Here is a 24,607-nt window from a genome sequence, read left to right on the forward strand (position 1 = left end):
GTTAATGAACCATGGGGTGAGTTGGTTTTGGTCATCCAGAAGTTTTTGACTTGTGATAGAGGATATAGTTTTGCCCACTTGTATCATGTCAGGCTTCTACAGCATATTAAGGGAGAGGATAGGATTAACTTGCCATATTTCCTATATAGGAGCCTCTTGAAAATGATTGAAACATTGAAACATGAACACAGGCCTAAAGCAGGACAAATTTACCACCAAGGATTGATCAAAATCCTAGTTGAGTATCAGGTGAGGTCACAAGGCATAGTATGGAGAGAGTTCATGTCTAAAAATCAGTTCATTGAACAGATTAATGAAGTACAGGATAAAATAGAGCAGGAAAACAGAGGATTGATGAATTCACCCTTGTATCCTAGAACAAGAGCTAAACAGCAAAATAACATGGCCATGCAGGAAAATGAAACATCTGTTATGTCTATTCCTAGAAGATTTAGGAATAAAAGTCCCATTGACTTAGACAAGGAAGTAGAAACATATTCTCTAAGACAACAAGAAGAAAATGACATTGCACAAGAAGTATTTGAGAGGGATTCTTCATATGATGATGCAACAACAGCATCATTAATGAAAACAACACAAGATTTTGAAAAAGAAATCAATTTGGAAAGAATCAAGGACTTAACTGACCAATTGGAAATTAGCAAAATCCTGGAAAAATAATTAAAAGAGGAAAACAAGGCAAATAAGAAAGATAATGCTAAGTTGGTCAAAGCAAATGAAAAGTTAAATGAAGAGTTGGGAAGACTGAAATGGAAAAATGATCTACTTCCAAAGCAAGCATTTAAATGGCTAAAGGAAAAGAATATGTGGCAGGCAAAGTATGAAAAACATAAGGTAAAAGCAGCTTTGTTCGGGGAAAGACATGACACAGGTTTGGATTGTTTGGTCAGGGCAGCACAACAGGAAGCATCTATAGGTACATCATCTACTACAGAGAGAAGAAGATCAAAGAGGAGTAAGCAAGCATGGGGACATGCTTGATGATAAGCAAGGGAGAGATGTTGGGCCTTAGTTTTGGTCTTATTTTTGCTCTAAGAAACCTACTAATCCATCTATTTTCCATCCATTTTCATTTCATTCATCCCATTTTGATGTATATTTGATATCCATTCAGGTATTTAATTTTAATTTTTCAATTTCTAAAGTTTTTATGAAAGTTTGGTTTTTAGTGCAAAACTGGCAGATTCAGAAATTCCCGTAATAGCTCTATGGTTGATATGGTTTCAGGACACTTGGGCACGAGTTGAATGCATGGATGGACAGCTTGGGAACTAGGACTAAGCCAGCTATGCTTTTTTCGAACAGAACAAGCTTTATTAGGCCCATTTGGTGCTAGTCAATCATGACTAGTCATTCAGAAATCCCATAGAAATAGGGCAGTTTTGAGATTCTATGGGATTGGTCATATTTCTTCAGTTGGGAGTAATGAATTCGACTTAGATAGGTGGATGAGATTAGATGGGTTTGTTTGAGTGAATATAGATCAGCTTGTTTCATGAGACTTCTTATTTAAGAGCCAAGACGTTGATGGCTTATGTATTGACTTATTATACTTTTATGTTGTGACACTTTTGGATTGAGGAGTTAATTTGAAGACTTGTGCTATTATTATTTTTCTGTTCAATGCTATGGATGTGTGACTAAATTTGAGCTTCTGATATCACCTCTCAAGTGTGCAAGGCAAGGGTGGGGGGCCCCCATTCCAAGCTAAGTACACTCCCTTGTTGACTAGTTTTATTTCTTGTAATCTGGTTATTGTAGAACTGGTTTTTCAAGCTTTATTTCAGATTGCTTTATGGTTTATGCATGGTGATTGATTTCATTAGTTCTTAGCTTATTCATCACTTTATTAAGTTGGAAAAACAAGTGTTCAAGTTGAGCATCCCTTCTACTAAACTGATGAATTAAAACTAGTTTCCTTTGTTTGCATGCAAGTAGTTTCTTATTGAGATTTTGATATTGAGATGAATGAATTATGATGAAATACCTTATGTGTCTCTTAAGTTAAGAGCTTTTTTCATTAATAATTTATCCATCTTCAGTTCTTGGTTTTAACCTCTGATTCATTAAGTGGTAATTGAGGCAAAAGTGGACTTCTTGAGTCAAGAACCATTTCAATGTTTTTCCTCTTTTAAACTAATTGAATTAGAGTTGTAGGATGTATTACTTTAAGCTTTTGAATAACTTATCTTTCAAGGCTTGGTTACATCTGATCTTCACATATATTGAACTTGCCTCAAAGCATAAACAACCCGGATTGATAAGAAATAATTGTGTTAATTTAGCTACACAAATTAGCTCAACAGATTGTGCGATCCGACCTGCCAGGATCAACGTACATGCTCTGAAAATAGGCTTACTACAAATCCACACAAAAACCTATCTTATAGACCTAACGAAAGCTATAGGATATCTCTCTAAACTCTTTCGGGTCCGAAACGCCAAACCAACTTGCACGAACAACCAACACCGTTGATCACTCGAGGAGGATCCAACGGTTTACGTGGATATCGAGTGGACAAGTAGCGCGAGGGATAACCACCTGATGAAGGTAGTATTTTCTCACCTCGCGCTGCTACGTGTCTCCTGAAGAGTGGAATCAGGGCCTTACTCAGAAAAACCAGATACCGCTTGAACCCTGCCCAATAAACCATTTGTGGTTTTGGAATCGATCGCCTCCGAAAATAGGTAGCGCACCCTTTCACGAAGCGATAACTTTTAAACAAGAACATCGGACGATTCTTGTGCCTTCCTCCTAGATTCTCTACCAAACCCCAAACACCATCGAAATTTCCCCAGAAATTTTTGGTCAATGGACAACCAAACTTGTGGTCCTTCCAAAGACGATCCTCTCACCACACATCCGATGGAATTCTGAGCTTTGGATTGTGGCCAAAACCCAAAAAGGGAAGACAGTTTAGGGTTCCCTATCCTCCCGCCTGTCTCCTGAACCACTTCGATCCTTCCTGTGAAACCATAGCTCCATATCTTTGTCCGCCTGATAGAGACAATCCTCCAACAGTTTTCCTGGTGGTAACAAATCCCAAGCATACCAAGAATCCCTATCCATATTGATGACACCTTCATTCGCCAAACAGTCGACTAACTTGTTAGCTTTCCTTTTCACATGGACAAATCTAATAGTTTTTAAGGTTTACAAGTGGGAGTGGATATGATAAAAGACCTCGAAAAGCCTCTAATGCTTTGAAACTTTATCTAGAGAAGTGCCATTACATATTTTATTAGTTGCTCTAATAATCAATTCCGAGTCTGCTTCAATGATAACATTATGCGAATTTGAGTCCAGCAAGATTTCCAGGCATTGCTCCAATGCCATGAGCTCCGTCATGTTATTAGTGGCCTTACCCAAGTGGCCATGAAAGATCTCCTTTATTTTATCCTGTTCATCTCTTATAGCACCCCCAAAGACAGCTAGCCATGGATTTCCCTTAGATGCTCCATCTATATTAACCTTTAGGAAACCATAAGGAGGGGGCTGCAAAATATCACTATCTGCATTTATTTGGCTTACTCCTTTGATTATGCCCAATGGGCTTATGGACAGGAGGCCCAAATGAACTATAATACTTTCTTCTTCGGGCATGGGAGGATCCTTAGGAAGTGTCCTCAACAGGCTTCTTACAGTGTCTTTGAGCTGCCTTAAAATTTGGTCAATTATGTGTTGTGGCTTGCTTGCTTTGTTTTTGAAGATTCAACTGTTGCGCTCTTTCCAAACATTCCAGATAACAAAGCCTGGAACCAGAATCTAGGCTTTATTAATAATTTCATTCCCAAAGAAGTTGTTCCTCCAATTCTTCAAGGTATTTGATATGTTGAGACTATCCCTATCTAATTGTTTAAAGATTGAGGCTACCTACTCCCACACACTGGATGTGAAAGGACAGATGTTGAGAAGGTGATTCATCGTCTCCTCTTGTGAGCCACATAGGTAACATTTGGAAGGGCCAATAAATCCTTTTTTAAGGAGATTCTCCCAAGCTAATATTTTCCTTTTATGCACTAGCCAGATGAATAACTTTATTTTCATCCAGTGGGGGCTCTGCCATAGTTTCTCCCAGACATGATCAGGATTCAGATAGTTAAATCTTGTTACTTCCTGTTTAGCTTCTTTGAGGTTAAAGTTACCTTCGGTGTTCTTTCCCCATCTTAATTGGTCGGGTAAGGAGGATACTAGAATCCTTCTATGCTCTAGATCCTGGGTGAGAGCTTTTTCCTGGGCCTTCAGAGGACTCTCATCACTGTAGCCTAGATCCTTCCAATTCCTCCATTTTCCATTATTCCTATCCTAGTCCCAGAATTCTTTGATCATAAGAAGACCTTTGTTATCTATGTGATTCTTGAGCGCTGCTAAGTCATCCTTGTAAAGGTTGGGTTCATGTTGCCTGTTATCCTCCCAAAATCGTGCTAGGTTCCCTACTCGAATTTTCCAGAAGCTATGTTGTTGAACAATAATTTTATTTTTCCAGGCAAGGTTCCAAATATGGGAGCCCCTGATTTTCCCTGACATTCTAATGTGATCCTTCTCCTACCAATATTTGGCATATTTTTGTTTCCAAAGCTTAGCCAGGGAGCTGTCAACTCCTTAATCCATCTGTACCAAAGTTTGGCTCCTGCAACTCTACTGAGGGTTTCAGGGTCATGCAGTCCCAAGCCACCATGGCTTTTGGGCTTGCATATTTTATCCTAGGCAACTAAAGCCCACTTCTTTTTCTCTTCTCCTCTGCCCCATAGAAAATCCCTTTGTATGCTCCTAATCTACTGCTTGATACCTTTAGGAGAAGGAAGAGCTTAGAACATGAAAATAGGAATTGCTTGCAAGACTGCCTGTGTGAGAACTAGGCGCCCTACCAAATTGAGTGACCTGCATGTCCATTTTTTGACCTTGTCCTAAAGTTTGTTTATTATTGGCTCCCACACTTTCTTGCTTAGAGGTTTATCAGTAAGAGGAATGCCTAGATACTTGGAAGGTAGCTGTTCCCTTTGAAACCCAAGAATTCTGGTAATATTTCTCTAAATAGCAATGTTAGTGTTAAAGAAAAAAAATTGATTTGTTGAGGCTTACCTCAGTGCCTGCTGCCATAGAAAAGTCATTTAAGATGTGTTTGATCTCTTTGGCTTCCCTAACTGTGGGTATGCCCTGCAGCATGGTGTCATCCACAAATTTTTGATGAGTGTTTGCCACTCCATCCAAGGTGAGTTTCATACCCTGGATCTGTCCTTCAGCGTTTTCCATTTTGATCGCTCTACCAAGCCCTTCCATCATCAGAACGAAGAGGAAAGGTGAGAGCGGGTCTCCCTGTCTGAGACCTCTGGAGGGTGTGAAGGTCCTTGATGGAGCTTCATTAAGTAGTATGGAGAAACTGGTGATGGTGACAAGTGCCATAACCCATCTTATCCAATTTTGGTCGAAGCCATAGGCTTTTAGAACTGCTCTTATATAAGACCAACTTAACTTTTCATAGGCTTTCGCTAGGTCCAATTGAATAATCATACCAACTTGTTTGTTGCTTTTGAGAGAGTGTACCACCTCATCAGCTTGGATGATGTTATTAAGGATTTGTCTTCCTTCCACATCGCCCGTTTGCTCCTCTGAGATGAGAGATGGTAAAAGAGGCTTGAGTCTATTGGCTATCACTTTGGAAATAATTTTGTACACCACATTACATAAGGCTATGGGTTTGAAACCATCTGGAGTCATGGAATTTTCCTGTTTTGGGATCAGAGCTATGAAGGAAACATTAAGAGCCTTAAAAACCTTTTTGGATTTTCTTGAGTCTTCCACAACCTCAAGGATATCCTCTTTGACTGTTTCCCAGAAAGCTTTGAAGAAGTCTACACTGAACCCATCCTGGCCTCGTGCTTTTCCATTTTTCATTTCATTAATCAATTCACTGACCTCCTCTTCTGAAATTGGCCTGTTAATATTGTGGTTGTCCTCTCTCGTGACTAGCTGAGGGATATAATAAGTGAATTGGTCAATGAACCTACATCTATCTTCCAGAGATTCTCTGCTATACTAAGGAAGTGTTGTGCAAGGACTGACTCCATATCACTATGAGAGACAAGCTTTATCCCTTTAGAATATTTGAGCTTTGTGATTTTGTTATGTGCCCTGTGAGACATGGTGGATTTGTGAAAGAATTTTTTATTCCTTTCTCCCTCTCTAATCCACTGTATCCTTGATTTCTGTCTCCAGAAAATTTCCTCTTGTAAGCATCACTCTTCCCATTCTTCCTGCAAAGAGTCAGTTAGCTTTTTTCGCTCCTCGGTAAAGCCACCTGTGATGCTAATCTGATTGATCTCCTAGAGCTTCTCCTCGGCTTCTCTTTTAGCTCTCAAGATATCACCAAATTATTTTTTGTTCCAATCTTTGAGTTTAGATTTGATGTGTTTGAGTTTCTATTGGAGCATGAAAATTCTAGTGCCTTGAATGTTCAAATACTCTCTCCATCATTTGTCGATATTACTAGTGAATTTAGGGTGAGAGAGCCAGGCATTTTCGAACCTGAAAGGTCTGTTTCTTGGTGTGCCCATAAAGGTGGCTTCCAGCTATACAGGCCAATGATCTGATCCTCCAAAAGGCAGAATAGAAGTTGTCATGGCAAGGTTTGTGAGAAGGAGGTCCTCTGAAATAATAAATCTATCAAGTTTGGAGGAAACTTTGGAAGCCCCTCCCCTCTTGTTATTCCAGGTGAAGGTTCCATTTATTGTTTCAGTATCCAATAGTCCCATGTTCATTATGAAGTTCTGGAAGGCCTTGGAGTCTCTTCCTAACAGTCTAATACCACCATTTTTCTCTAAGAGAGATCTTATCATATTGAAATCAACTACAACGATCCAGGGCATATTGGGGTGTCTTGCTCTTAGATCCTCAAGGGAGATGAGAATCTTGATTTTTTCTGCTAGCTTTTGAGGTCCATAAACATTTCTGATCATGTATATTTCCTTATCACCTACAGGTTGACATACATAAGAAAGACAGTTTACCAAATTTCTGTGGATCCCACAGCGTGAGAATCCCCCCCGTTGAGTTGCTTGCTTTTACCTCTAGATACTCATGCTTGATTAGCCACTTATTATGAATTTCTCTAATCTTATTCATTGAACATTTTGTCTCCTGAATAAAAACCATATTTGGTTTTTCTTCTTTAATTCTATTACTGAGATTCCTTTGTTTCCTTTTATTTCCTATGCCTCTAATATTACAGGTTGTGAGCTTCATTAAAAAAGGTTAGTATAGGCATAACTAGTAAGATCTTTCATCTTACCTGAGCTAATCAGTAGTTTTCCACATTCGTTTAGGAGCACATTCTATCTTTTTCTTCACCTTTTCCTTCCTGAGTTCTTTGGAGATTGTTCTTGTACATTCTCCATAATTTTGACCCCACTGTGCTCCTGGCTTTCATGATTTCTTTTGACTCCAGTTCCCTTCGATTGTGATCTCCAAAGAAAGATTTGTTGCACCTTATCATAATCCTCTTTTGGTAGGGAGCCTACTCCTATGCTCGTCCCTTGTTCTAGAAATTTTTCTAGATTTAGATTTTCCCTATATAGAATCTCTTGTAGTTCATGGTCCTCTATTCCCACTTCACTTGGAGTCATCTCATGGTCCCTACTTATGTCCATACAGCTTGGTAGATCATCCTTTTGTTGGTTGTTTACTTTGATATCCTCCATGTCAACTTCCTTTTCCTTCTCATTGATTATGTTCTCCATATCCTGGACTGTTTCCTTGTTCCTCTCTTCTTCCTCTAGGATATTCAAACGATTGTGTCTTGAATGTCTATCCTCATTCATCTTCTTTTGTGGGCATTTAACACCTTTCCCTTTGCTCCCAACCTTAGTGAAACCCTCGTGATTTTTATCCTCAGTAGGTTTTGCATTTCCTTCCATATTGTTTATTGGGTAGTCTCTGAATAAATTCCCATGTTCATGACATTTGCGGCATCTAAATGGGATTTTCTCATAGTCCACAGTCTGTACCCATTCTTCATCATACACTTCTAAAATTATTGCTTCCGGAAGGGCTCTAGATAAGTCCATTTCCACACGTATTCGAGCGAAGGAGGTATATTTTCCTTTCAGAGCTGGCTCTGAGATCTTTAGGAAATGTTCCAGCTTGATTCCTATTGTTTTCAGAGATTTTAATATCCAATAATCTAGAGGAAGGGAATATAGTATGATCCATACTGGTACCAATGTGAATGTTTCACGTTCTAGGATAAATTTCATCACCCATGGCCACATATAGAGTCCTACGGCAGCATAGAATATGGTCCTCCCTTAGAAACTCTATCTTTGTCCTCTAGACTCGTGAACACCACTGCGAAGAATCCCTCAGAACCTAGATGTAGGTGTATTTCCCCCTTGGCTTCCAATGGCTTTTTATCCAGATGTGTAACGCCCTCTCCGTCGACCATAACCCCATAAGTTTGCATATAATCGCATGTTCGGTCATATGATCCCTATGTGCTTGAAGCATTGGATTGCTCAATATGACCCAGGGAATAATGCTTGACTTGGGTTTGCAGACCCCAGTCATCCTTATGGAGTTAGGTTTTCCACTGCTACCTCCATTATGCTTCTCCTTATTTGTTTTCGGCTGATCCCCTTCAAGTTTTTGAACTCTGTTTCTTCCCATTGTTCCTTTGCTACTAGCCTCTGATACCTTCTCCAGAGGTTTTTTAAAATGTTGCTTTCCCCTATCCTTACTTCCTTCTGTAACTACCTGACTGTAGGAGGGAGTTGCACTCCCCCCTGCGCATCGCGCCATGGTACCCAAAGTCAAAACCCTAGCGTCAACTTCAACCCTAGCTCAAGTTGCAAATCACCCCGAAGCACCGCCTCCTCTCATTAAATTGTTTTCATCAATTTTGTCATATATGTATATATATATTCATTTAAGTCTAAATATAAAATTCAAATGAAATATAACATTTAAAAAATATTATTGATAGCAAAAAATGTTCATTTTTTATCAAAGTAAAATATCTCATTATAAAATCTTTAGTAATGTAATGTGTATTTGAAATATATTAATAACTTAAATAAAATGTAAATTTTAATATAACCCATATGGTCTATAAGTGAAATGTTTTAATGCTCATATTAAATAAAAATTTTAATATCCATATTATATAAAATATTTCAATGTCAACTATGCATATATGTATATATTATATAAACCACTTAAAAAAAATAATTTTTTTGGTTAAAATAGTTTTAAACATTTGAAATAATCTCACAATTTAAAACTTTTATTATAAGTTTTGGTTATTTTTTTCTAAAAATCTTTCATTTCCTAGTTACTCTCAATCATTCCTCAAAGTTAAAATATTATTGTTTCTCAAAATTTGGATTGGCACTAATGGGTCATGAGAAACCATCACTCATTTGCACCCACCCACAAAGAATACCATCACTAGTTTGCACCCATCCACAAAGAATAATTCTAGCCGAATATTTAAATAATTTTCATTCTAATAAATGTATTAATGGTTTCTCTATAAAAAGGTGCATACCAAAGTTTCTGATAATTTTGTAATAATTATTTTCTTTTTACTCATTTTGGATCAAGCTACTTGACTTCTTATTAAATTCAATGTACTTTTCATTATTTTTATGTGGCTAAACAATGATGTGAATGTGTTTTAGAAGTCTCAATTTAAAATAAATTATAACCTCATAATGTGATATAATTTTATGCAACAGTAAATATTCATTATCCAACTTTGATTTTATTTTTCAAAGTTTTTCTTTAACTTTTTTTTTTATATAAATTTCAAATATGATTGTATCGGCTTAGTATAAGAAACAATTTTCAAATTTTCATTATTAAATACTAACACAACCACATTTATATTAATATAAATGTGGTTGATAAACACGGATAAGCATATGATATCATAATTTATATTAATATTAATATTAAAATTATTAATAATATTAATATTATATTAATAATAATAATAATAATAAGTTCAAATAACTTTAGAAATTAATAATAACACATATATGAAAATATTATAAAAAATTATTGAACACAATTTAATAAAATAAAGGATGAATTAAATAAAACATATTAATAAAAATTAATAGCCTAATTATATAACATTATTTATGATAGGAAAATATGGTAAAATAAACAATCAAATTAACAATGAAATATTAATAACAAAAATTAGCAACTAAAATAGATATACAAAACTATAACATTAGCAAATGTGAAATGTTGCTAAAATAATGTTACTAATAAATTATAAGCATAGGAAAAATTAAATACATTTAAGAGAACATAAATTTCGACATCAACAACAATTGTTGTCAATCACTAACAAGCATTCATGATAGTTAAGAAAGGATGATTATGACAATGTTGCTCACAATGCAACAAAGAAATGAGATGAAATTTTAAACATTACAGGACCAATGACAACAATCCAAAGTTTAGTAACATTGAAAGAAATAATAATAACAATAACACCACATTCAACAACAAAATTCAACTCTCAACACTCGACTACAACACAATTATTTCATAGCAGCCTCTTCCAAAACACACCCAGAGCAGTGGCAAAAGCAAGACCAATTCAAATCAACAAGATAATGATCACGATACTTCATGTTTTTAAGCTAGTCCCTTCTCATCTTCCTCCCTGATTCTCGTTGGTGCAAATGATATAAAGTTTGAACATCTGATTTCGTTCCACTCAAAATATGGATCGACAAAATGAGGATGGAATCCATATCTTCTATCAAACCTTGCACGAATACAAGTAACAAAACTAATGGTTTTTGTAATTGAATTAATTGTTGTAATGTAATGATTACCATTAGTGTTCTCCATATCTGTGAATCATTGACAAAAACATACAATTAAAATCATTACATTCAAAGAGAACAAGTTAACAAAAACAAAACTATACATTTATGATTTTGCATATTTCATATTGAAACATAAATATAAAAATATTCAAAGGAAGGAACAAAAAATGCAAACAACTGCAATTCAAGAAATCAAACAACAATTGCTCTGAAATAGTTTATTTACTTAAAAATAATTCATAAACACTAAACTGCATTGAAGATAAATACCCCAAGAATGATATTGGTTTTAATCACTCCTCCTCTTTCTTTCTAAGTGTAACATATGCACTATATTTCATTTATGCATAACGCTAAAAAGAAAAAGGCAGTGAAATCAGAAAACCATCTATTGATTTCACTCTTGATATAGTTGTAAATGTTAGACCCTGCCTTTCTCTGTCTCCAATATCTACAGTGGCTTGTTGCAAAGTCATCCCTTCTGATTTGTCTATTTTCAATGCCCATGACATTTTCAAAGGAAATTGCCTCATATTCCCCCTAAGAATAGGAGAAATAGGTACAAGAATTGGAAAATCCTTATCAACTAGAACACCACAATACTCTTCAAACATAATTGTAACAAATTGTGTTAGTTGCGGCGGCTTTGAACCAGGTGCAAAGAAAATGCTTTCAATATATCCAAGTGCACCATCAACGAGACCAACTTCAACCCACAATTACAAGTTAACATCACGTGCTTTCCATGACATAGAAGTTCTTCACACTTTAATATATCATCTTCACTATCACTTATTTCTGTTCTTCTATTATTTTCTGCAACACATCTCACAATAGGACAATTTAACGCTTTAAGCATTTTTCGATTATGCATATTGATGAGATCATTTGTCACAAAGAAGCGAAGAGTAGAATCAAACAAAATCATTTGCTATTGATCCAAGAAGGTATCAATATGGGTCATAAGAAAATCCCAATCAGCAAGAGAAGGCTCTTCATTTCTAATATTGGTTAAAAGATTGCGAAAAAATTCTTGTCTAGGATCATCTCCTCACTGCCTATAAATTTTGTCCAGAGCTACTACAATGCTAAAGATTTCCCACAAAAATTTCCCAGCTATTCTACATGCATACAATGATTTATCCTTGATAGGATGTAGTTGGGCAAGGTCACCCACAAGAATGATGGACCTACCACCAAAAGGACAATCCTTATTTTCACGAAAGGCTTCTCACAAACGAGAATCTATTTGTATGAATAGCATTGGACCTATAAATCTCATATCATCAACCAATATATATCGAACATGTCTCATTTCCTTTTGGAACATAGCCAAAGCCTACCCACACAGTGGCTTCATATCTTTTATAGCAATTTTTAAAGCAGAATGTATTGTTTTCCCACGTATGTTAGAAGCAACAATACGAGTTGGAGCAAGCAATAACAATGGAATTTTTCCATTCATTGTTCCACTAGAAAGAGCATGAGAAATAAATACAACAAGAGAATACTTTCCTACTCCAACAGTACCTAGAATAATCATTTTCAAAGCACCATCATTTTCACCATTAGCAAAGTGTTGAAAAATTATTTCAAAAGAAGCTAGTTGTTTTTCTGATAGAGACGAAGGCGACAAATATGTGTCTCTAACAAACCTAAAATTCAAACCACCTGCATACTATGCATGTTTTACAAAATTGACCCCTTCTTCTAAGAAATAACATGACACCATCATTTCCTGCCAATTATAATCAACATCAAAGTCCTTTCTACCAAGATTATCAAGGTCTGAAATGTTTACACAACTTAGAGGAACTAACTGTGAGAAAACCTGCCACTCTTCAAAATCTTGATCAACATTTTCTTCATGTATAAGTGGCTCCACATCCTCTTCATCACCTTCATTTGGCAAAGGGCCTCAATTAACATGCCATGCATGATATCTCCAATTTCTCCAAATCTCAACAATACTTTCAGTAGACAACCCAATATCTGAACCAACGTCACAAAATGGCTTGTATAAAAGAAACTCACTCCAGCAAAATGTTCCAAACTTGTATGACCCCTCATCAAGAACAACATAAAACCACGGCTAAACACGAATAATAGCTTGCTTATCATGTGGCCTCCATTGCTCCTGCCTACGCTTCTCCTCGAAACTACATGATATTGTTGTTTCTATCAAGAATAAATCTTCCAAAAAAACTGGTTGACTTTGATAAACTTGAATGATTTTTTTTTTCTACACAAAACTTCATTAAAATATAACGAAACCCTTTGTTACACTTTCTTGCCAACATTCAAGGAGAAGAATTTCCAACTACATATAACAAGAGGTAAATTTAGCAACAAATGGCATGAATCTTGAGCCATTTAGATATTCTGAGAGATGATACTGTCAACAAAGGGCTACAAAAGGTCGGTGACTACTGGGATCAGACAAGGAACAATAGGAAATAGGGAACATGGAAAGTACTAGTTTACAGTGAAGAGACTCCTTTGAAGCCCCACGCTAAAGCTCTCGCATCAATCCTGGAAAAGAGGAAAATTTTAATCTCAACTTCCACAGACCAACTTAGATGGGGAAGAAACAGTGAGGGCAACTTCAACCTCAAAGAAGCCAAAGGAATTGCCACTGGACATAACTTTTCAAACCCTGATAAAATATGGAAGGACCTATGGCAAAACCATCATTGGATGAAAATCAAACTGTTTGTGTGGATGGTGCAACACAAAAATATTCTGACTTGGGAATATCTTAGAAAGAAAGGTTTTGTTGGACCATCTAGATGCCACTTATGTGGTCTTCATGAAGAAACGATGGATCACCTTCTCAACCTTTGCACATTCACCTCAACCTTATGGAACTGGGTTGCCTCTATCTTCAGGCACACTAACAAGGATGAAAAATACATCTTTAAAACTTTAAATAATTGGAGGAAAAAACTATCTGAAAATGAGACAATCAACATTTCTTGGACTCTGATTCCAGGTTTTTTTATCTAAAATGTATGGAAAGAACACAACAACAGAATTTCCAATGATAAAGCTAGCCCAACCCAAAACATAATAGTTCAACTCTTAAAATAGCTGAAAGAAACTATAAACACCCTTCAGAAGCAACCTCCCGAGAATCCTCCATCTCACAAGGAGGCTCGTGAACATTCTTTTACTTTTGGGCCTCCTAAAGCTTGATCCCTAGAGCACAATCAGGATTACAACACACTCAACAGTGGGGCAGGATTACTGGCAACCAACCCCCCCGGGCTTCTTGAAATGCAACACAGATGGAGCCTCAAAAGGAAACCCGAGGGTTGCGGGTTACGGTGGAGCTATAAGGGATGACAAGGGGAATATAATAGTAATCTTTCATAGTCATTTAGGGATTGCCACCAACAATATGGCGGAACTAATGGCCATAGAGCATTTCTTAGAGATTCTGAGAGATCTCAATATGCATAACACAATCACAAAGGCAGACTTTGAATTAACAATTAATTCTTTAAAAAAATAGCAAATGGCTTAGCACCAGAGAAAGTCTCAAACCACCAGCAACTTTTGTAGGTCTATCATCGTATTCAATAACATCTAAGAATCTTGAGAACCCTAAGTTTTGTTCATGTGCGCAGGAATGCCAAAAAATTAGCAGATCGGCTGGTGAACGAGGGTGTGCTCTATAAAAAGATAACGACAGATGCAGATTGGAGCTAACACCCATAGGGAAACTGCATGAGGAATGTCATAGTCTAGCAAATGAAGAAAGTAAATATTATCTTAGCATGAAGGAGAAGTGTCAATTTGGGAATTAAGCTGATGGAGGAGAAGGGTTCATCAAGTAGAAGACCCCATAATCGACGTGAGTGGACCTTTCAGATGGATGAAAGGAAGCGGAGAAAAGACGGTTTTCTTTTTCGAGGAAAACAAAGTTTTAGCGGTTAAGGGGTTTTTCAGGCATCCCCAAGCTTGTAAGTGGTATTTCATGGTTTTCCCCCAATGCCACTCATCAATTACCACATGGCGGTGGGAGGTGAGAGAAAAACTGCCTATACAGGGTGGGTTTTCCGCATGCTTCTTTGCCGCCCGATATTCTCCTCTACCATTGGATCCTACTTGGCAATATCTACAGCCACGGTTCATCGAGCTAGTTGGTGGTGTTATCCTCCGAACTAATCACAATCTTGGTGATGTCTCGCCCACTTCTCATGGGTTTCGGAAGTTAAAGTTGGTCGGGAATTATCTCCTGGGTAGACCTGTTTGAACTCTTGAGATGGTATTAATGCTCTTTCAAGTTTGTTGAATTTGTTAAAAAGTATGTTAGTTGAGATCCTGTTTAAACCTCTCGACTGAGTGATCTTTAGAATCAGATCCTACAGTCGTAGGTGGCTACAGATTTTTGTGGGTCCTTGGCCCGATTTTCGAAGCTTGGTGGGGACTGGATGTTCCTGTAGGCCTAAGTGTCATGATTTGTAACATATATTTGTAACTTTTTAGTTAATGAATGAGAAAAAAACACTCTTGCTTTAGCAAAAAAATAATAATAATAAAAGCATTAAAATTAATTTTAATATTTTTTATCTTTTACTTTTAAATACTTTGATTCTTATTAATGTTTATCTACATTTACCATCAATTTGCTTTATATAGTTACATTAGTTTATAAAAATATATAATGTGATAATTTATATCAACTATTTCTTTATTATATTTAACCAATTTCCTTACAATATATTTTTACACTAATATAAATTCTCATATACGAAATTAATATCTAACTTAATTATACATGTAAACATTATTAATATTATTATACATTATTAATACTATTATTATAAATCCTTATATAATTAATATAAATCATTATTAATCTTCCCATAACATAAATTCATTATATTCTCTTTGCACTAATCTCAATATCTAAACCTACATGATCAGTATCTTAAAAAAACGATTAACAATAATTATTAGTGCCTTTCGACACATATTCTATAATAGCCCTAACAAGAAGTTATAAATCTAATAAATCATATTTTTTTAATTAAAAATATAAACAACTTATATATTTTTTATTAGAAACTTAAATATATTTACATAGAAATCTAAATAATTCATATTTTTTATTAAAAATATAAACAACTTCTATAATTTTTTATTAGAAATTTAAATATATTTACATAAATTAAATAGCTCATAAATATTGATAGGCATTATCTTAAATATCAAAACACAATTTAATAATAGTTTTTGCGTTTAGACATCTGTGATCTATATTATTATCAAATAGAATTTTAAGAATAATCGCATAACTGTTTAAGAGTCTAAACCATCTATTGTGGCTCATACTTCTTAGATTGTTAAATTGAAAAAAAACATAAAAATATTTAAACTATAATTTTATGATTGTAAAAATAATTAATATTATATATTAAGGAATTTAGACTTCTGTGATCCATAGCATTGTTTAGATAATCTTCGGCAAAATCACATAACCAATCTTTTGTCGACGCGTTTCGAACCAACCAGTGTGGTTCATCGTGAGGACAAGTTGAAGAACAGATCCAGATTAGCCTGTTTAAATAACTAGAGCAGAGACACCAACGGTTACCTGGCCAAAGGTTGACTCAAGGAGCAAGGTCAAAATTAGTTATATAACGTAAGAAATACATAAATATATCAATGATAAAATTATAAATAAAACAAAAATAAATATATATATATATATAAATTTAGTTAAAATTAGGTGTGAGATAACCAAATTAATATATAAATATATAAATAAAGTAATAATAAATTATTTATTTATTAAAAATATATAACTATATAAATAATAATTTATATTTATTTATTTAAATAAATAAAATTAATAATAATTTATATTTATTTATTTATTAAATAAAAATAAATATAAAAATAAATACATAAATATATCAATGATAAAGTTATAAATAAATCAAAAATAAATAAATATATATAAATTTAGTTTAAATTAGTTGTGAGATAACCAAATTAATATATAAATATATAAATAAAGTAATAATAAATTATTTATTTATTAAAAATATATAACTATATAAATAATAATTTATATTTATCTATTTAAATAAATAAAATTAATAATAATTTATATTTATTTATTTATTAAATAAAAATAAATATAAAAATATAAATTAATACATATAATAGCAAAGGAAAATTATTTACTTAATTTATATAAATGATATTATTAGTGAGGTAAATAAATATAAAATCATATATAAACATATAAGTTTAGTTATATTAGGTGGAGATAACTAAATATATAGATATATAAATAAAATAGTAAATTATTTATTTTTTAAATAAATATATCAATAATAAAAATATATTTGTTTATTTATTAAATAAATAAATAAATATAAAATTATAAATTAATAATTATAATAGTAAATTATTTATTTAATTTATATAAATGGTAATTATTAGTGAGGTAAATAACTATATAAATTTAGTTATATTAGGTGTAAGATAATTGGGCAAAAGATAGTTATATTAGATAAATATTCCAATAAAATTATTAAAGTTAATTCTGTCATTAGGTAATTAAATTATTACTTATATGGTTTAAAAAGAGTTATAGAAGAACTAAATATAAAGGCATAAACAATTGACATTAAGGAAACAAAAATTCAAATTTAATTAAAATATACCCAATAGTATCATAAACGGGATACGGTTAATACACTAATTAGCCTGAAATTAATTAATAACCTAAAAAACTCAAACACTCCATAATATTAGGACCAACCCGCCAAAAACAAACTAAGGGAGAGGGAAGACAGAAACCCTAAGACCTAACAAACAGGGAATGAGGAGGCTTAGGAAGCCAAGGCTCGGACCCAGCAACTGCTAATCCTCCAGCCATCATCCCTATTAAGATTGTTTGGCCTTTTCTCAATCTCCAGGGCCTCTCTAAATTTGCGATGGTGAAACTGCCCAACTTTGGCAATGACTTGAGCCTCCTCTATACATACATGATGCATAGTCTTCTCTGCATGCTCAGCCAGGGCTGAGGACTTGGTCCTACCATGCCTTAAGTCAGCCGAATGCTCGCTAATCTGTTGGTTGATAGAGCGACCAGTCTCACCAATATAAGGGGTCCCACAGGAACAGGGAATGATATATACGCCCTTCATGTCCTTATGGTCAATCGGGTCTTTCACCGACCTGAGGGAGCCCCGGATAGTGTTGAGAGGTCTAAAAGTTGCGGGCACATCGTACTTCTTTAGAATCCTCGCAATCCTGTCCGTGGTCCCCTGGATGTAAGGAAGGTTCACACCCATGATATGATCTTTAGGGACCCTATGGATTGAAGGCTCCTTCCTGGCCCGGAGGAAGGCTTTTTGACCGAGGTGCCTATTGTAACCATTCTTTTCAAAAACATCTAGGAGATGAGCCTTCTCTGTTTCCAGGCTCTCCTCATCCGAAATTCTTACAGCACGGGTGGCAAGCGTGCTAAGAACCCCTAACTTCTGAGCGGGGAAATGATGCGAAGAAGCATGCAAGTATTGCTCAGTATGCGTCTTCTTCCTAAATACCTGATGAGAAAAGGAACCATCCACCTTCTTAGAGATGAGAACATCCAAGAACGGAAGACAACCATTATCTTCTTTTTCCATCGTGAATTTAATGGCGGTGGATTGGTTATTGAGGTGACTGAAGAAACGATCCAGCTCGTCAGGACCATGAGACCAGACAACACCAGTGTCATCAACAAATATTTTCCAAAGCTTCGGTAGGAGACGAGAGGAGGCCAAAGCCTTGGACTCAAAATCCTCCATGAAGAGATTAGCGACGACAGGGGACAAGGGGGAGCCCATGGCAACTCCGCAAGTCTGCTCATAGAATTCTCCCTCGAAGCTGAAAAAGGTAGAGGTAAGGCAAAGCTCAACTAACATAGCCGTATCAGGGTCAATTAGCTTATTAATTACCTCCATGGCCTCATTGATAGGAATACAAGTGTAAAGAGAGACCACGTCGAAACTCACCAGAATGTCCTCGGGCTCAAGTTTAATCCTCTTAAGATCCTCAATAAAAGACACTGAGTCTTTGACAAAGGACTCAGTTTGCCCAACCAAGGGTCTCAACTTCGCAGCGAGGAACTTGGCCAGGAGGTAAGTCGGACCACCGATGGTATTGACAATGGGTCTCAGGGGGACCCCATCCTTATGGATTTTTGGAAGACCATAAATCCTAGGAGTGATGGGGTTTCCCTCAATAAATTTCTGGGCTAGAGGAATCATGGAATTGCACAACTTGATCGCAAGAGCGACTGCTCTAGAAACCTTTTTGAGGGGATTTTTCGAAAGCTTCTTATAACTCCCACTATTACAAAGATGGTCAAGCATCTTATTTCTGTAATCCTTTCTATCCAGGATAACAGCAGCCCCGCCTTTATCAGCTTTTAAGACCATGACGTCACGATTTTCATTCAAGCTCTTCAGAGCCTCAAACTCAGCCTTGCTGATATTACTACAGGGAGGCTTAGCCCTCCTGAGGGTAACTGCACAATCCTCCTGCCTAATTGTGTCTTTAATCTTATCAGGAAGGTTCTTAATGCCATATTCCACATCGCAAATGATGTCTTCAATCGGGATTTTTCTGGGTGCTAAGGCAAAATTAAGACCTTTCCCTAAGAGACTAAAAACCACAGGCGGAAAAGAAAAACTCGACAAATTCACCACCTTATTGTCCTTAGGGAGAGAACATGAATTACCTCTCGACAAACCCTTAAAATTAACCTTACACCTAAGGCTCTCACTCCCATCTAACACATTATTACTACGGCTATTATTATTATTAATATATACCTTAATATCATCTTCATTATTTATATTGTTATTTTTATATATTAAAGATTTATTAAAAGTAATATTATGCCTATGTTCCTCGCTATCGTTATTTTTATATCTTACATCTTCACACTCGTTTAAAATCCTCTTAAGCTTATTATCTACGCTAGCACCATTTATATCATTATTATTATAAATTACATCTTCACACTCTTTCAAAATCCTATTATGCTTATTATCCACGCTATGTAAACTATCGATACCACCATTAACGATATGCAAACTAACACTAGTACCATTTATATCATTATTATTATAAATTACATCTTCACATTCTTTTAAAATCCTATTATGCTTATTATCTACGCTATGTAAACTATCTGTTACCGCTGACCTACCAGCAACGTCAACCGAATCAAGCGAGTAAACCACCTTACCAGAACTCGCGCGCAGATCATAATTCTCTGTTGAGTCAGCAGCAGAACTTACGCGCAGATCCATATTCTCTGTCGATTCAGCAGCTAAATCATCCAAAGAACCGGCCATCGACTGCTGCGAACAGATAGGAGATTGATCACTAGAACAGGTCGATGGCCTCCTATCTGTTATTGATCACTAGAACAGGTCGATGGCCTCCTATCTGTTATCTGTTCGATCTCCTATCTGTTCGCAGCAGTCGGTGGCCGGTTCTTTGGATGATTTAGCTGCTAAATCGACAGAGATTATGGATCTGCGCGTAAGTTCTGCTGCTGACTCAAAAGAGAATTATGATCTGCGCGCGAGTTTTGGTAAGGTGGTTTACTCGCTTGATTCGGTTGACGTTGCTGGTAGGTCAGCGGTAACAGATAGTTTACATAGCGTAGATAATAAGCATAATAGGATTTTAAAAGAATGTGAAGATGTAATTTATAATAATAATGATATAAATGGTACTAGCTTTAGTTTGCATATCGTTAATGGTGGTATCGATAGTTTACATAGCGTGGATAATAAGCATAATAGGATTTTGAAAGAGTGTGAAGATGTAATTTATAATAATAATGATATAAATGGTGCTAGCGTGGATAATAAGCTTAAGAGGATTTTAAACGAGTGTGAAGATGTAAGATATAAAAATAACGATAGCGAGGAACATAGGCATAATATTACTTTTAATAAATCTTTAATATATAAAAATAACAATATAAATAATGAAGATGATATTAAGGTATATATTAATAATAATAATAGCCGTAGTAATAATGTGTTAGATGGGAGTGAGAGCCTTAGGTGTAAGGTTAATTTTAAGGGTTTGTCGAGAGGTAATTCATGTTCTCTCCCTAAGGACAATAAGGTGGTGAATTTGTCGAGTTTTTCTTTTCCGCCTGCGGTTTTTAGTCTCTTAGGGAAAGGTCTTAATTTTGCCTTAGCACCCAGAAAAATCCCGATTGAAGACATCATTTGCGATGTGGAATATGGCATTAAGAACCTTCCTGATAAGATTAAAGACACAATTAGGCAGGATTGTGCAGTTACCCTCAGGAGGGCTAAGCCTCCCCGTAGCAATATCAGCAAGGCTGAGTTTGAGGCTCTGAAGAGCTTGAATGAAAATCGTGACGTCGTGGTCTTAAAAGCTGATAAAGGCGGGGCTGCTGTTATCCTGGATAGAAAGGATTACAGAAATAAGATGCTTGACCATCTTTGTAATAGTGGGAGTTATAAGAAGCTTTCGAAAAATCCCCTCAAAAAGGTTTCTAGAGCAGTCGCTCTTGCGATCAAGTCGTGCAATTCCACGATTCCTCTAGCCCAGAAACTTATTGAGGGAAACCCCATCACTCCTAGGATTTATGGTCTTCCAAAAATCCATAAGGATGGGGTCCCCCTGAGACCCATTGTCAATACCATCGGTGGTCCGACTTACCTCCTGGCCAAGTTCCTCGCTGCGAAGTTGAGACCCTTGGTTGGGCAAACTGAGTCCTTTGTCAAAGACTCAGCGTCTTTTATTGAGGATCTTAAGAGGATTAAACTTGAGCCCGAGGACATTCTGGTGAGTTTCGACGTGGTCTCTCTTTACACTTGTATTCCTATCAATGAGGCCATGGAGGTAATTAATAAGCTAACTGACCCTGATACGGCTATGTTAGTTGAGCTTTGCCTTACCTCTACCTTTTTCAGCTTCGAGGGAGAATTCTATGAGCAGACTTGCGGAGTTGCCATGGGCTCCCCCTTGTCCCCTGTCGTCGCTAATCTCTTCATGGAGGATTTTGAGTCCAAGGCTTTGGCCTCCTCTCGTCTCCTACCGAAGCTTTGGAAAAGATTTGTTGATGACACTGGTGTTGTCTGGTCTCATGGTCCTGACGAGCTGGATCGTTTCTTCAGTCACCTCAATAACCAATCCACCGCCATTAAATTCACGATGGAAAAAGAAGATAATGGTTGTCTTCCGTTCTTGGATGTTCTCATCTCTAAGAAGGTGGATGGTTCCTTTTCTCATCAGGTATTTAGGAAGAAGACGCATACTGAGCAATACTTGCATGCTTCTTCGCATCATTTCCCCGCTCAGAAGTTAGGGGTTCTTAGCACGCTTGCCACCCGTGCTGTAAGAATTTCGGATGAGGAGAGCCTGGAAACAGAGAAGGCTCATCTCCTAGATGTTTTTGAAAAGAATGGTTACAATAGGAACCTCGGTCAAAAAGCCTTCCTCCGGGCCAGGAAGGAGCCTTCAATCCATAGGGTCCCTAAAGATCATATCATGGGTGTGAACCTTCCTTACATCCAGGGGACCACGAACAGGATTGCGAGGATTCTAAAGAAGTACGATGTGCCCGCAACTTTTAGACCTCTCAACACTATCCGGGGCTCCCTCAGGTCGGTGAAAGACCCGATTGACCCTAAGGACATGAAGGGCGTATGTATCATTCCCTGTTCCTGTGGGACCCCTTATATTGGTGAGACTGGTCGCTCTATCAACCAACGGATTAGCGAGCATTCGGCTGACTTAAGGCATGGTAGGACCAAGTCCTCAGCCCTGGCTGAGCATGCAGAGAAGACTATGCATCATGTATGTATAGAGGAGGCTCAAGTCATTGCCAAAGTTGGGCAGTTTCACCATCGCAAATTTAGAGAGGCCCTGGAGATTGAGAAAAGGCCAAACAATCTTAATAGGGATGATGGCTGGAGGATTAGCAGTTGCTGGGTCCGAGCCTTGGCTTCCTAAGCCTCCTCATTCCCCGTTTGTTAGGTCTTAGGGTTTCTGTCTTCCCTCTCCCTTAGTTTGTTTTTGGCGGGTTGGTCCTAATATTGTGGAGTGTTTGAGTTTTTTAGGTTATTAATTAATTTCAGGCTAATTAGTGTATTAACCGTATCCCGTTTATGATACTATTGGGTATATTTTAATTAAAATTGGAATTTTTGTTTCCTTAATGTCAATTGTTTATGCCTTTATATTTAGTTCTTCTATAACTATTTTTAAACCATATAAGTAATAATTTAATTACCTAATGACAGAATTAACTTTAATAATTTTATTGGAATATTTATCTAATATAACTATCTTTTGCCCAATTATCTTACACCTAATATAACTAAATTTATATAGTTATTTACCTCACTAATAATTACCATTTATATAAATTAAATAAATAATTTACTATTATAATTATTAATTTATAATTTTATATTTATTTTTATTTAATAAATAAATAAATATAAATTATTATTAATTTTATTTATTTAAATAGATAAATATAAATTATTATTTATATAGTTATATATTTTTAATAAATAAATAATTTATTATTACTTTATTTATATATTTATATATTAATTTGGTTATCTCACACCTAATTTTAACTAAATTTATATATATTTATTTATTTTTGATTTATTTATAACTTTATCATTGATATATTTATGTATTTATTTTTATATTTATTTTTATTTAATAAATAAATAAATATAAATTATTATTAATTTTATTTATTTAAATAAATAAATATAAATTATTATTTATATAGTTATATATTTTTAATAAATAAATAATTTATCATTACTTTATTTATATATTTATATATTAATTTGGTTATCTCCCACCTAATTTTAACTAAATTTATATATATTTATTTATTTTTGTTTTATTTATAATTTTATCATTGATATATTTATGTATTTCTTACCTTATATAACTAATTTTGACGTTGCTCCTTGAGTCAACCTTTGGCCAGTTAACCGTTGGTGTCTCTGCTCTAGCTATTTAAACAGGCTAAGTTGGATCTGTTCTTCAACTTGTCCTCACGATGAACCACACTGGTTGGTTCGAAACGCGTCGACAAAAGATTGGTTATGTGATTTTGCCTAAGATTATCTAAACAATAATATTATATATATTTAAAAACTTATAATGAAAATTTTAATGTGGAGATTCACTCCACTTTATCAATGATTCACTTCACTTTACCATAGATATTTTTAATTTCTAAAGAGAATTTGCTACAATACCATGTGTCAATACAATTTTTTTTCGAAACTACATGTCCAAAAAATAATAAACCATTTCATATGAGATTTGTTCATATAACATTTTTTTAATTAGGCTATTTAATTAAAATGGAAAAAGGGTATAACTATTTTGGAGATAAATTTCAACTTTTAATTTGTGAATATTAATCACATTCTTTTAAAATATTATTAAGATTAATCTTTACCATTCATTAGTAATTGTATTTTAATCCACATATTTGCTAGTAAAATAGTGAAATTCCTGCGATGATCTTGGTAAAAATCTAGTAAACTTTTTTGGAAATCTGTATTACAGCTGTCACGCTTCAAAATTTTGGGTGTCCTAGTAATTTTTTATGGTGTTGAATCCATTTCTACCTGGAAAAAAAAAAATTTAAACACTAGTATAATCAAATTAAAAAACAAAAACAAAACATTTA

At 35.2% G+C, this 24,607-nt stretch overlaps 1 pseudogene; it reads right to left on the reverse strand.

Moving 5' to 3' along the window:
• Positions 1–20,237, reverse strand: part of LOC149261097 (putative pectin methyltransferase QUA3) — a 53,863-nt pseudogene extending 33,626 nt beyond the window's left edge.
• Between the last annotated feature and the right edge of the window lie 4,370 nt (positions 20,238–24,607).

This window comes from Pinus tabuliformis, chromosome 6 (genome assembly GCF_031772625.1).
Source record: "Pinus tabuliformis cultivar Carrire ecotype Pingquan chromosome 6, CPIR1, whole genome shotgun sequence".
Taxonomy (NCBI): domain Eukaryota; kingdom Viridiplantae; phylum Streptophyta; class Pinopsida; order Pinales; family Pinaceae; genus Pinus; species Pinus tabuliformis.